This window comes from Calliphora vicina, chromosome 2, assembly GCF_958450345.1.
Source record: "Calliphora vicina chromosome 2, idCalVici1.1, whole genome shotgun sequence".
Lineage (NCBI taxonomy): Eukaryota > Metazoa > Arthropoda > Insecta > Diptera > Calliphoridae > Calliphora > Calliphora vicina.
This window is the reverse complement of record NC_088781.1, coordinates 57,401,038-57,414,256: the sequence shown is the minus strand read 5'-3', so window position 1 is coordinate 57,414,256 and position 13,219 is coordinate 57,401,038. Positions and strand designations below refer to the sequence as shown.

The 13,219-nt window shown below is 28.0% G+C and overlaps 1 protein-coding gene across 3 annotated transcripts in view; it reads left to right on the top strand.

Annotated features, from left to right (window-relative positions):
• The first annotated feature begins 628 nt into the window (after positions 1-628).
• The window catches only part of LOC135952119 (serine-rich adhesin for platelets), a 322,223-nt gene continuing 309,632 nt past the window's right edge, over positions 629-13,219 (top strand). For all 3 annotated transcript variants that reach the window (XM_065501921.1, XM_065501922.1, XM_065501920.1), the window contains exon 1: positions 629-769. The gene's annotated coding sequence lies outside the window, so the exon portion shown is untranslated. The remainder of the gene's footprint in view (positions 770-13,219) is intronic.

Below are 13,219 nucleotides of genomic sequence, written 5' to 3'. Positions count from 1 at the left end.
GAAATTACACTAAATAACGTCGTCGTGTGAAATTGCAAACAAACGAAATGTTATAAAGTGAATAGAGAAAAAAATGATTAAATAAAAAAAGAATAATTAAATAAAACACACACAAAATTACACATAATTTATATTTTTATAAATAACACATAAATGAAATCAAAAGCAAATAAATAATAGAAAATTAAGAAAAAATATTTAAAATTAAAATATAATCAATTTGTATGTAAAATTAAAATTATGTTAATACTTTTCTGATGAAGTTTTAATACACACACAGGAAAAAAAAAAGAATAAGTTAGGAGAAAGCAAGAAAAGGCAAAGGTGAAATCTAAAGCTTTAAATAATTCACCACTGATTTGTGATTTTTGCGTGCTAATATCTACATATGTATGTATGTCTGTGTGTAAGTGTAGAGTGCAAGTGAGCATGTGTCTGTGTCAAATATCAAACGTATGGAAATACGGTTTTACAAAAATATGTCAGTAAATAAAATTGTAAAAAATTTTAAAAATAAATTATAAATTTCAAAAAGTTAAAGAAAAAGTTCAGTAAACGTTACTAAGTTGGAAAATGTATTAAATGTGTTGTTATTTTAAAAGAAAATTTATGAAAAAAAACATACAGTGTTCTAAAATTAGTGAAAACTTAAATTAAATTTAATTCAACTGTAACTGTAACCTTAACATTTCAACATAATTTATTCAACAGTTATTTTTATCGTTGTTGTTGTTGTTCTCATTCAATTTAACTTGATTACTGACAAAAGGTATGCTTTACATGTGTATGCTCTTGCTCTCATTTCATTTAACACTCTCTCATTGGTTTGTAAAATCTCCGTTTGTTTTCTTCGTGTTTCGTTTTCTTTATTTTTTTTGGTAATTTGCTGAACATAAACTTTTGTAAGCTTCGGCTAAAAGTTTTCCTTTTGCATAAAAACAGAACTTACCTCAATTTGAGAGTTTGTTTTTGTTGTTGCTTTACTCCCGAAAGCAAACACACACAATGCTCGTAAAAAAACATTGTTCTTGTTTTTAACAAGGACTTTGTTTTGTTTTGCTTTTGTTGATGTTGTTTTTGTAGTTTTTCTTAATGTTGAATCGCAACAAGATACAGTGGGGATTAGAGACATAAAAACTGTAACAAGTGTATTAGAGGAGTTTTTAATTATTATTATTTGTTAAGGGTTCATATTTTGTAAACCAAAGCGAAACGTTCAATATATATTGACCGCGATCCAATATCGCGATATTTATTGAACGTGTAGCATGCAGTATTAATGGATCGCGATCCAAATCGCAGAATAACCTAATTTTGCGTGATCCATTACAATGGATCGCGATCCAAATATCACAATATATATATTGAACGTGTAGCAGTACCCATAGAACTATTTTTTTTTTGATTGAGTTTTCAAAATAACAAATGCATTCAATAAGTTATTTGGCGATTTCTTATTTTAGATGCAAAGTTTCCAGACACCGATAAAACTCTTTCGCTTTAAACATGTGTTGGATATATCATTAGTAAAGCATTATAAAGACAACCTACATTTTTTCTCCGATTGCTACTTGCTTCAAATAAAGCTAATTCCCGCTTAAAACGACTTTCAGCATTTGATTTTAAATGTTTATGGTTTACTTTTTCAATATTGATTGAATATTTTAATTCGTTTTTAAAATTTTTGTATTTCGGAAACATCATCATTGCTTTGAACAGATAAGGGAATATTGGGGGCAAATAGACGTTCATACATTTGATCTCCACATATTTTTAACATTGCATTTGTTATATCGATCATTTGCTGCAACAACGTCATAACTCAAAACTGAGTAATACAAAATATGCGCCATTCTTTAGGCTTTCATGTAGTTTTATCAGTTTTAAAAAAGTCAATTATTTTTTGTATGAGAGTGCTTTTTGTTGTAAACGTCAAAATTAAAATTCATGTTTTCTCATATATTTGACAAGTAAAAATTTGGGTTAAATACAGATTAGAAAGATATTAATATCTACTATTTAAATCAGATTTTATTTTTGAAATCGCATGATTTGTTGAAAATTTATTTAAGAAATAATAATAGCAGACTAATTTACATAAGTCTGCTATTATATGGTTTATTAAGTTTACATTTCATTACATGAACTATTTTTTGAGAAATCGTAGAATTTTTAGATAACATATTTAAGTAAAATTGTTTCATTTCAGTTTAATGCTTCTACTGTATCCTTAATGGGGTTAAAAACCTCCACTAATATTTGGAACAAGCCATTCATCCAACAAAGATGTTATATTTAAATCGATTAAAGTATTTTAAATTAAATACTGGGATTCCCCGGTCGTGAATTCCCGGATCCCAAACCCTAGTTGCTGTACATCACACGTTTAGGTATACAGTAAATCGTTGTACAGTGTGTTTAACAGTGGGTTTAAATGTTTATTGTTTATTGATAAATAATAAAAATTTCATGGTATGGTGCCTATTTTACATACAACAAATTCTACATTTTTGTCTTCTCTTTTAGTGGATTTTTTATATTTCGAAAAAAATTTACTTGATTCACAATTTTTGGTGTAACTGTAAAACGAAAAGAGATAAATTGCATTTTAAAATTTCATACTTTTCGAAAATATTTGTTTCTATGTTAACAATTTATTTATTTATTTTACCTTATATTAGGTAGTTTCCTAATATTTTTAATAAATGTATTGCAATTGAATTTAATGAAGTATGTACTTTTATGCCAAATCTTATTTAAGGAGCCGCAGAAAAAAAGGTACCTTTTTAAAAATTTAAAAATATTTTGAAATTGATTTTTACTAGAAGATTTCAACCCAAATATTATAAAAATTCCAAAAAGTCAATTTGTAAAAAAATTCGAAAAAGTATCTTTTGTTCTGCGACTCCTCATACACCCTTCACCAAATTATATTTTAAAATAAGTTTTTTTTTAAATTGATTTTGAAATTGTTTTTTGAAGAAGTTTTTTTACAATTTTTTTTTTTAAAAGTTTATGACAAAAAATTTTTTTAATGAAAAAAAAAATCAGTTTAAAAAGTTTAAAAAAAATGTTCATACAAATTTGTATTGATGATACGTTATTTTGGTTTTAGAAAACAACAATTCAAAATAACGTAAGACACATACATAAGGTGTGCATTGAAATTTTATTATTTATAAAATATATTTCTGTCATTGTAATTCAGATTCGAAAATTTTGTTTCAATATCTCAAGTAGTTTTCATTTTATATCGTTTTCTGCTTCTCCTTATGAACTTGTGACGATAAGTACATATATTCTGGTTCCTTATAGATAGCGGAGTCGATATAGCCATGTCCGTCGGTCCGTCTGAATGTTGAAATCATCTTTCCATAGCCCCCAAATAACTTACATACATGATTAATACATCAATATATCCGCTATAGACCCGGTTCGGTTGATATTTTAAATCAAGATAATCGGACCACAAATGGCTGAGATATAAGAAAAACACCAGGACAACCCCGATTTTTAGACTATTTTTGATCTATATCTGGGTTACTAAGTCATTAATATAGACAATATGGATATCTAATTATAGATATTTCAAAGTCCTTTTCAACGATGTATATAAGGCCATACATAGTACGTTGGACCTACAGTGGGTCAAAATCGGGAAAAATATTTTTCAAACCGAATTTTTTTTAATCAAAAAGTAAAACATTTTTCACTAAAAAATTAAAAAAATTATAAAATTTTTAAAAAAAATTTAGTTTACCCAAACATATTTAAAATTTGTATTTTAAAGTATAATTTTGTGAAGGGTATACAAGATTCGACACAGCCGAATTTAGCTCTCTTACTTGTTATGTCTTCCATTAAACAGTGACTATTAAGTAAATTACATTTTTACATGGACTTTATTAACCCTTATTAACCAGAAGTCAAAAATACTGTTCAAAACCATTTCGAATATAGCAAATCCCATCCAACCTAAGCCCGATAATATGTACAAGTTTTAAAATATGTATTTTTAAACATAATTTAGCAGTTATTAGAACCGAAGAAAAAAATTATAATTTATTGAAATTTCGTTTCAAATATTTGTTTGAAAATGTAAAATTTGGGATTTGAGTTATACATGAAATTTTTTTGGTATTAAATTATAATGGTTTAGATTTTGCTCAAATTTTCAGCATTTGGTTTTTAGATGACAGAAAACAATTTCTATTTTGAAAGCATCGAAAATCGCGTTCCTATCATAAAATTTAGTTTTTAAATATTTTTAGTCAAATATATTTGATTTTCCTCATATTTTATTATTCGCTCACATTTTTCACCACTATTATCCCACCGTTACGAGGATGTTCATATATTAGTGTGTATGTGTGGTAGATTTTAACTCTACTATGCCAAATACGTTAAAGTTAAGGAAGAGGTCACCTATAGCTGCTCTCTATTTCAACATAACACAGACAAACAAACACATACACACTCACTCTCCAACTCACTTACGCATACAACAACAAAAACAACAACACAACAACTGTTCGCATGTGTTTGTAAATTGTGTGTGTAGGTGTTATATATTATTCTTATTGCGAGTATTATTGAAAATTTTGTTCATTTGTTGCATTTGACTACAATATTTCTACTTGTTTTATTATTCAAAGTAGTTTCCCTTTTTTTCTTTATTTTTTTTTTGTATTTATTATAATATGATGGTAAAATATAATAAAAAAAATAAAAACAAAAAAATTTGTATGAAATAAACCACACATTTTATATAAAAATCGATTTTAATAATAAAATGTGAAATAAAATGAAATGAAGATTTTTATCATGGTTAATTTATATAGAAAGCTTCACAGGGTAGAAATAGAAATCTAAATTAAGTTTTAGTTTCTTTTTTTATAGATTTAGTTGTTTTTGTTTTTCGTTTTAAATGAATAACAATTTATTTATTTGATTATTCAAATCATGTTGTTATATTCCTTGTTGAAAATAATAAAAATCTTTGTATATTTATAACGGAGGTTGTTTTCATATTATTTTGTTTTTCCGACTAATACAATTCTGTGGTTGGCTGTAGTATCTACCCGTAAAGTATTTTTACTTAATAATATTTGTATGCCAAATTTTTCATCCCTACAGTAGTATTAGGATAAAAAAATCATAGTATTTTTTATGTTTTATTGCTGTAAAAACCACTATAAGCAAAAGTTGTAAAGTCTTCTTTTTTTAGAATTTGTATTTTGAGTGTAATAAAATTGTAGACAATGTATCGTTATGTGGTTTTTAATTTTTAATTCAACAGAATTGTTTAAGAATGTTCTTTTAGGGACATAATGTGATTACAATGTTTTATGAACAATTTTCAAATACATATGGGCAAAAACTCAATTTTGTTTAAATTTGTTTGAATTTGAATTTATTCTTTTAATAACACTGTGTGTAATTTTTTAAGTCATGGATATAACCATATACGGACACCACTACGTGATAAAACCCCAAAAAAAAAGACCCGTGTCTCCCAAAGTCATGCACTTTTTTATGGGCCCCCAAAGATTTGGGACCTTGGTGATAATTTTCTAAGACTCATACCTTGCAAACAGTTCGGAATTTTGATTTACTCTCTGAGGAAAAGTTGTAGCCCTTGCCATAAAGAACAAAAATTGTGAACATATAAAATCAAAAAAACTTCATCTTTAAGATCAAAATTGCAAAAAACTTTAAAAAATTCTAAATAATTTTTTTTAAAGCTGCCTAAAAGTATGCTTTAGTTTATACTAATTTAATAGTTTGTTTTTCCAAAACACTTAACCCTCCGTTACTCGTAACTGATCTGGTTGATACAGGCAAACATTTTTTTATTGTAAATTTTTTTAATCACCCTAAATTTTAAGCTATTTTTTCATATATTCTGGATCCTTATAGATAGCGGAGTCGATTAAGCCATGTCCGTCTGTTTGTTGAAATCAATTTTCTGAAGACCCCAGATATCTTCGGGATCCAAATCTTCAATAATTCTGTCGGACATGCTTTCGAGAATTCTCCTATTTAAAATCAGCAAAATCGGCTGAGATATGAGAAAAAACCAGGACAACCTCCATTTTTGACCTATATATGGATTACTAAAGGCATAGACAACAACTAGATAGGTAACTGAAAGCCAAAAACCTAAGTTTGTTATCAAAAACCTAATTCATGAGAATGTATTGCATGTATTTTGTTATGGTATCACCCGTATGTGTGAAAAGAGAGTAATTTTTCCATATACAGTGGTTGACAAAACAATGGAAACTTTTCCAAATATTTCATTAGTGGCCTAAAATCTGAAATAATTTTTTAAAAAATTTTAACATTTTTCTAGTATTTTATTTGTATACTTTTATTAACTTAATTTAACAAAAAACAAAGGACATAATTAATTAAATTCTAAAAATGAGAAAACAAAATTAAAAGATTTCTTTATTACGGCATTGACAAAACAATGGAAACTTAGGTATTATATTAACAAATATGGTCTTTGCAATAACTCAATATTTTGTTGGGTATCCCTTATTTTTATAACTGCTACACATCGACGATGCATTGAACCAATTAAAGAGTCAATTGTCTCCTTTGAAATATTTTGCCATTCCCTTATAGCCTCCGATAAATCTTCCTTCCTGGTGTAATTTTGGGTTCTTATTTTACGATCTACAATTTCTCATAGATTTTCTATGGGATTGAGATCTGGCGATTGGGCAGGCGACTTCAAAACACGTACCTCGTTGGATTGTTACCACTCGGTTACAACCCTAGATGTGTGTTTCGGGTCGTTGTCGTGTTGGAATCTCCAAACTAGGGGCATATTTTCCACAGCGTATGGATACATAACATCGTTTAATATGGTTCTGTATGCTATACCTGTCATGGTATCTTTTATAATATGAATTGGGCGCCCATACAAATGTCCTCCCGAAATTGGACTTTATCGGTCATAAATATTTAATTTATATATGTATCTCCACAAATTCCGCTCCAAATAAGTTTTATATACACAAAATTCATGTCACCAAATTTTGTTACGATCGGTCCGTAATTAGTCATAGCTCCCATATAGACCCGCTTCCGAAAATCACTTTAACGTGCACAAATCGCTTAAAAATGTTGGGATACACACACAATTCAACATAGTTAACTTTCATATGGACATAAATCACACGACCTAATTTCATTGTGATCGGTCCATAATTGGTCATAGCCCCTATATAAGGCCCACTTCCGAAAATCACTCAAAAATATAAATTAATGAAATTTTATAAGAAACATTTTGTTTGCTCTTTTACTTAGTGTAGGGTATTATCGGGCTTGACCGACCATACTTTCTTACTTGTTTTGATATGGGTTAACGATGTCAGAATTTTTTGTTATTCTATAGTTAGACTTTTATGGTAAATGAACGACAAAAACCATTTTGAGGGAAAATCGTACAAGTCTCAAATAAATGGCACCCTATACACATGTATTAAAGTACCACCTATTAAAGTACCACCTATTTAATTACTGCAGCACAGTATAATTATTGCAGCTATGTATTTAATTTATTTAAATTTTATACATAAAATAATTTGTAAAATATTTTACAAATTAAATCCTCAATAACTTTGTCTATTGGATTAGCTGGTACAAATTTAAACATTTGACTAATTTGTAAATATATATATATATATTTTTTTTAAATATTTCAATAAAATTTATTTAACCTCGCTTTAATTATACACTTGCACATTAAACATATACACATAGTTTTTGTTTATATTGTTAATATTGTTTTTATTTTTTTTTTTGGTAAATTATTTCACTATATGCTGCATTATTAATTTGCATATTTAAATATTTCATTAATTAAATTAAAAAAAATATTATTGTATAAACAAACATAAATATAAATTAAATATGATTTAAATGTCATGTTTATAGTGCTGTTTATTTGGTTTCATTTTTAAATAATGACAATATGTATGTATGCTGTTTTATTCGTTACACATAATAATGGGTGTTTATAGGAAAATTGCTATTAAATTTATTTTATTATTATATTTTTATCAAAAAATAAAATATTTATATTACATTTTTCTTTAAAAGATTTATTTTCGATAATAACTTGAAATAAAGGGAGTTAAACTGTCTCATAATCAATTTCGATTCAATACCAACTAATAAAAAATGTCAGTGTACAATATTGATAGAATTAAAAAAGGTTATTTATTGGGCACCCGTTTTTTACATACTAATACATTTCCAAGTGCACGCAGAGAAAAAATATAGTTGGGCATGGTTACTGTAACCATTTCAATATTGTTTTTTAACTATATTATAGTCACAGTAACCATTTACATGATTGTGGTAACCATAATATGGTTAACTTACGATTCACATGATTGTCTCAACCATATATATGGTTACAGTAAACATATATATGTTTGTGACAACCATTTATATGATGAAGGACTTATCATATTATGGTGCTCTCGGCTTAAGGCTTATCATAATCTGAGAACAACATATTATGATAAAATTATTCATCATAAATATGGTCGCCACAAACATATATATGTTTACTGTAACCATATATATGGTTGAGACAATCATGTGAATCGTAAGTTAACCATATTATGGTTACCACAATCATGTAAATGGTTACTGTGACTATAATATAGTTAAAAAACTTGTAACACTATATAAATGGTTACAGTAACCATGCCCAATTATATTTTTTCTCTGCGTGTGTAAATGAGTAGACGTGTGTATTAGGGAGCCCCTTATTTTGCCCTATTTGGTACTAAAATTACACGGAGTAACACGAAAAAATAACCATATACGGCAACCACAACGTGATAAAAGATCAAAAAAAGACCCGTGTCTCCCAGTTTTACCCAAAGTCATGCACTTTTTTTATGGGCCCCCAAAAATTTGGGGCCTCGGTGTCATTTTTGCAAAACAGTGATCAATTTCTCAGGCTCATATCTTACAAACAGTTCGGAATTTTGATTTACTCTCTGAGGCAAAGTTGTAGCCCTTGATATAAAATTTAAAAAACTTCATCTTCAAGTTCAAAATCGCAAAATCCGAATTTTCAGGTTCATAGGTAGCAAACCGTTCAATTCAAGGAAACAATCAACTACAAAAATGTTCTTAAGATCTCAATAAACAACTTTCTAGAATATATGAACTTCCTAGGAATGATGTTTAACACCTTTTAGGTAGTTCAATATAAGTTAGTAAGAAAAAACTAAAGGAATTAAGTGTTTTAAGCCATAAACTATTAAAGTATTATAAACTAAAGCATATTTTAAAGTTTTTTCCAATTTTGATCTTGAAGATGAAGTTTTTTTGATTTTATATGTTCAAAGTTTTTGTTCTTTATGACAAGGTGCATGTATCAAAGTAGCAGCATTTTCCAAAATATTTAAAAAAATAAATGTTGGAAAAATTCCAATTAAAAAAAGTTTCTGAATTTAATTTAATTTATATTAAATTTAATTTACATATATTAGGCCGGGTCGAATTATATGGACGATAAAAAAGTAAAAAAATCGTATAGCAGAAACCCAATCTACGGAAAATTCTAAGAAAGTTTCCTCAAGAAACCATAGGTCTAAAATGAAATCCTATCTTGCGTATTTCGACTTTTATCCAATGATATTTCAGTATATATATATATTTTTAATAGTTTTTTTATTGGATAAAAGTCGAAATAGCCAAGATTGGATTTGATTTTAGACTTATGGTTTCTTGGGGAAAATTTCATTCCGTAGAATGAGTTTCTGCTATACGATTTTTTATGAAAAAATCGACCCAGCCTAATATATGTATATCAAATCTTAAACTTTACATTTTCCAAATTTTTTTTAACGAAAAAATAAGCAAAAAAGTGCTTATTTTCTCAGGCTCATATCTTGCAAACAGTTCGGAATTTACTCTCTGAGTAAAGTTGTAGCCCTTGTCATAAAGAACAAAAATAGTGAACATATAAAATCAAAAAACTTCATCTTCTAGATCAAAATCGGAAAAAACTTAAAAAAAAGTAACTCAAATAACGGTTTAGCTTATTGAATAAACTAAAAAAAACGAAAGCATGTTGATTAATAATATGGGTCTAGTGTAGTGTTCCTACGCGGGAAAATTTTCCCGGGAATTCCCGGGAATATTTTTTTGTTAATTTTCGGGAAATGTTTATCGGGAATTTCTTCTTAAAGTTACAATATTCAGATTCGGTTCGATGGCCAAATTTGTTGCTAATTGATTTATTCTATTATATCCATAGATTGTTTCGGTTTTAGCAACAGATAGTCAGTTGGCAAAGAAGTATTACGGTAGAAAAACCCGTAACCCTGCCACAGCAGATAAATTCAGTTATTAAGAATTAATCAAATTTAAAGTTTGTACTCTTAAAGGAATTATTAAGATGCCTAACATTACAGCTTTTAGGGATATTCAATGAATATTATTCATACATATTTAGAGAAAATAATAACAATAATAATGGTTCAAATTTGTTTATTTAAAATCAGATTTGTTTCATAGAGTTAACATAGTCAAAATTCTTAAGTTTTTTAATTAAGCAAAGAATTTATTGATTTTATAAAATTAGTTTTGCATTGCCGGCCTTTGGCGGGTGCTAAGGTTTCATCCTCTGGGGGTACCAAAAACTGGCTTCGCTCAGAAACTGGCTTCGCGAAAAAATGCAATAACACCCAACAAATTTTTCATACAACTTTGGAATTATTTCATTATGAAACAAATCCTAACGCATATGGAGTTATTTCATAATTTTTAGCTGGGAGTTATTTCATAATGCAATAACTGCCAATGAAACAACTCCCAATGAAATTTTTGTTGGGTTTTATTTCATTTTATTATGAGAATTAGGAATTATTTCACTGTATTATATTAAAAACTGGCTTTGCTCAGAAAATTAGTTTTGCATTGCCGGCCTTTGGCGGGTGCTAAGGTTTCATCCTCTGGGGGTACCAAAAACTGGCTTCGCTCAGAAAAGTTTTTTGCATTGCCGGCCTTTGGCCGGGCGCAAAGGTTTTCTCCTCTGTGGTGTATCAAAAACCGGCATAGCTCAGAAAAGATTCTTTTTACATTGTTGGCCTTTGTCAATGAAAGAAATCTTTTCTGAGCGAAGCCAGTTTTTGATATATAGCAGAGGAGAAAACCTATGCGAAGCCAGTTTTTGATACACCCCAGAGGAGGAAAACTTTGCGCTATGCCATAGGCACGCTATGCAAAAAATTTTTGGTAAGCGAAGAATAATTTCACTTTTGTAGTTCTTTATTTCATTGGGAGTTAGATTACACTAATAAATTGATTCGAATTGGGAATTATTTCATTTCTATTGGGATTTATTTCGTTTTTTTGGGACTAATATTTTTAAAATTATGAAACCGCCGATTATTTCACCTTTTATTTCATCCTTTGGCAGTTATTTAATTTTTCAAGTTTGGGAATTATTTAATTTTTGATGGGATTTATTTCATTTGGGAGCTATTTCACGGTACCTAAAACTACGACTGTAGCAATACCGATGAAATGCCACTATTAAATTAGAAACCCTTATAAAGGCTGGACCAACATTGTACAACCAAATATATGTAGTTATTTTATACTTCTTTTAAAACCCTGGAAAACATAGAAGTCGATTTATTCGTTTTTGGTTTAATTTAGTATTATAAAGTTTCCGGGAATTCCCGGGAATATTACGTTTTTTTAATTTCATCACGGGAATGAAAAAGTCCGGGAAATTAGGAACCCTAGCCTAGTGATAACCGTTAGTAAGCTGGACAATTTTCAAAAAAAAAAAATTTATTACAGTTTTTTTTTAAAATATTCATATTTTTTTGCTAAAGCAACACTTATAATACCAAGTATCATTCAATAACACGCGAACGAATATTGAAAATAAAATTGACAACCTATTTCTTAAATCAAGTGAATTTTTAAATATTTCAATTTACTTTCAAAATAATAAATATTTTCATAAAAAATCGTGAAAAATTATATATTATGAAATATCTCGATTATCCGGTTTCTGTTTTTGTCTTCAAAAAACCGGTTAGACATCCTAAAACAAACCAAAGTTTAATATGAAATCATTAAAAAGCATGGATATCGATAGACGAAACAATGGATGGGAAAAGAAGAAACATAGGATGTAATTTTTTTTGAGTTTCAATGAAAAAACTGAAACAAAAACATTTTTTTAAACACTACAGTCTTAAATAGAACAAATCATATAACTATGGCAAGCCTTTTTGATAATTCCATTAAAATCTTGGATGTTGACTTTGTCAATCGAAAACAATTTTTCAATTTCTTAAAATTTCGTTAAAAAAATTTTAAAATTTATTATGAGTAAGGTTTTTAGTATATTTTTACAACCAAAAGTTTAAACAAATTAATTTATATTTAAATTTTCAATATCAAATTAAATTGTATTTCTTAATCATTCTATTAAAGAATTGAGTACGAATTAATTCATAGGCCTAATTCCTTAGTTTCCTTCAGGTTTTCTTTAATTTACATTACAAAAAAAGCTTAATCAAGTTTTTTGAATGAAAGAATTTGTCTAGAATTCAAATCTATTACAAATTTTGTAAATAATTGAAAGAAAAAAAAATATTTTCATTAAATTTGGATTAAATTTGAATTAATAAAAATTTTACCATTTAAAGGTTGAGAGAATTTTCTTATGAATTAATTTCATTATAAATTAATTAACCATGAATGAATTTTGTTCAAACAAACGCATTTAAAAGTAGATTGAATAATAAGCTTGAATAAATTAATTAAAATCACTGTCTATAGCTGTATTTTCTATGGAAAATCTTTTGTATAACAATATTTAAGACAGAAAAACTTATGTATAACAGTATTATTTACAGAAAATATTGTAATAACTGAGTTCTGCTTCGATCGAATCAAATAGAAGTCGGACGGGGCACCGTCTGGTCTATACAGCGGATGAGGCAAAATTCCATAACACTTCATTCTAAATACTTTTTAACATGTATTGCAACATGTGGCCGAGCGTTGTCATGATAGAATATTACGGTTTCATGTCTAACTGCATATTGTGAGTGTTTTGATCGCTTCAAACGAATCAGTTGCTTTCGGTACTAGTTCCCTGCTATGGTATGGCAAGATATCAGCAGCTCTTAATAGATAGGACCCTTTTGCTCTC